Source organism: Procambarus clarkii, chromosome 81 (assembly GCF_040958095.1).
Source record: "Procambarus clarkii isolate CNS0578487 chromosome 81, FALCON_Pclarkii_2.0, whole genome shotgun sequence".
In the NCBI taxonomy this organism is placed as follows: Eukaryota; Metazoa; Arthropoda; class Malacostraca; order Decapoda; family Cambaridae; genus Procambarus; species Procambarus clarkii.
The window spans coordinates 5,265,822-5,268,321 of record NC_091230.1 but is presented as its reverse complement, the minus strand read 5'-3'; the positions used below and the strand labels follow the sequence as shown (position 1 = coordinate 5,268,321).

General features: G+C 34.8%; 1 long non-coding RNA gene across 1 annotated transcript in view; it reads right to left on the bottom strand.

The window, feature by feature from the left end:
- LOC138358046 (uncharacterized) overlaps positions 1-948 on the bottom strand; it is a 1,659-nt gene extending 711 nt beyond the window's left edge. The window contains exon 1 of the long non-coding RNA XR_011225214.1: positions 793-948. This is a non-coding gene — a long non-coding RNA (uncharacterized lncRNA). The remainder of the gene's footprint in view (positions 1-792) is intronic.
- Positions 949-2,500: the final 1,552 nt, after the last annotated feature.

The window sequence follows — 2,500 nt, the reverse complement described above, 5'->3', positions numbered from 1 at the left end:
AAGCCACAGAGTAATAACATTGTTGGCTTTTATTTAGGTGTTCCCCTGTTCTCCAGTCTTCCTCCGTTCCCTCGTCCCCTTTGTCCTCCCCAGCATTCTCCATTCCCCTGTCCCCTCGTCCTCCCCACCATTACCCTCTCCTCTGTTCCCTCGTCTTCCCCACCATCCCCCCTCTCGTCCTCCCCACCATTCTAAACTACCTCATCCCATGCATTCCATCTGAAAATTGGGAACATCAAAAGATCTGACTTTCCCAATTTTCTGATGGGAACATCAAATGATCTGATATTCCCATCACTGAAAAATAAAAACAGATAAAAAAAATGATATGAAAAAATAGAAAATAAAATATACTCATGAAATGAACAGAATGGTTAACAACGCAGCTCAATTGCAATGCAATGTCACAATAACATTTAATAACAATAACATTTAAATATACTTTAAGATATAATCTTGAAGAAAATAAGGATATTGAAACGGTTCATGAACTCTATTTCAATAAAGGACACTATGGGGAACTTTGAAAAATAGTTATTGAGTATAATTAGACAGACTTGTTGCTAGGCAGAGGAGTAATGAGATATATGGCAAATTTTGCAAAATATACAATGAAGGTACACAAACATTCATACCCAAACAAAGCAAAATGCTAGGTAAGAACAAAGCATTTGGCCCGTAGGAGAAAGGAGATACCCACAAGACTAGAATACAAGTCATTAACAAGCATGCAAGTATAATACATAATACATGCAGACATATATAATCCAAAAAAATGTCAAATTTACGTACTTATTATTACATTACAAATATCCAAGGTTTTGAAGACACGTTTCCTCTTGCGCCCAACGAGTGAATACTGAGACCAGACCCCATAGGTCCCTATCCTCCTCATCACTCGTCTCACTGTGTCTCCACAGCTTGCACCGCCCATTTGAGACAGCGTCTGGACCTGTTAAAATAATGCATAAGCTGTAAGGTAATAGAGAATAATATATATCTTTCAATCTCAACATTAGATTTTCTAATTTCCAACTGTATTAAATAAATAGCATTAAAATATTTTCCTTCTTAACTATTACAAAAATCAACGAATTTGAGTAACTTTTGCTTTTGTTTTATTTGTACCTTAAACATAACACTGAACAATCAATTATGTGCCACCCCACCTTCCTTCATCTGCAAAAAAACTAATCAAAAGACATATGTACAAGGCTAAAAAAATTCAGCAACACTTACCATACTCAGGCTAAAAGAATTAAGCAACACTTACCATACTCTTTTTATATTCACTGTTAACTTTTAGCTCATGCCCAGCAAACATTTTCATGTTTTTAAAACATCCTAAAAACGACATTTCATTGTTTTCAGCACGTTTATAATTACGTTTAGAAAAGGTTTTTTGAGAACTTTTATATACAACCTTAGAACGTATATAATTAACATTTCTAAAAACTTTTTTATGATCTTTTAATTACCTACATTAAAGCGTTTAGGGTAAATTAGGGTATAATAATTTTGTAATTCATATCTGAAATAGAAAGGGAGAGAAAGAAAGAAGACATATCTGAGATAGAAATGGACATCCTATATATGTATGTGTAAATTACAAATAAATAGGGTACAAAAAGAGAATTAAAATATTATATTTATTTAATTAAGAATGAGTAATACAACAAAATATATGTAATAGCTCGAAATATATAGACTATATCTATAACAGAATATAAAAGTAAAAATTTAAAAATCTATATATGCAATATGTGAACAATAGATTTTGTGATCAAGCAGCCTGTGATTCATGTCATGCTGAGATCAGTCTGACGTTATAAGCAGTTATTGTTACTTAAAACTAAAACAAGTAAAATTTTCCGAGTATACATATAACACTATAGTTTTTCTATGACTAATAATAAAAATCTATTAATCAAAAGTTTAGGACTAATTAACTAAAAATAAAAATCTACAAGTGAATGTAAACACAGTCAAGTATAATATTCATGTAGAAAGAGAAAGAAAAAGAGAGAGAAGGAAAGAAAGAGAAAGAAAGAAAGGGAGAAAGAGAAAGAAAAGAAAAAACAGTCATGTATAATATTCATATTAGCACCATGCAATATAACTTAGATTAAGTAAAAAATCTCAGACATTTTTAAATCAAATGAAATATGAGAGCCAGAGAGAGAGACCCAGAGCCAGAGAGAGAGAGCGTGAGCCAGAGAGAGAGTGAGTCAGAGAGAGAGAGCGAGCCAGAGAGAGAGAGAGAGAGCGAGCCAGAGAGAGAGAGAGAGAGAGAGCCAGAGAGAGAGAGAGAGAGAGAGCCAGAGAGAGAGAGAGAGAGAGAGCCAGAGAGAGAGAGAGAGAGAGAGCCAGAGAGAGAGCGAGAGAGAGCCAGAGAGAGAGCGAGAGAGCCAGAGAGAGAGCGAGAGAGCCAGAGAGAGAGAGACAGAGCCAGAGAGAGAGAGACAGAGCCAGAGAGAGAGAGAGACAGAGCCAGAGAGAG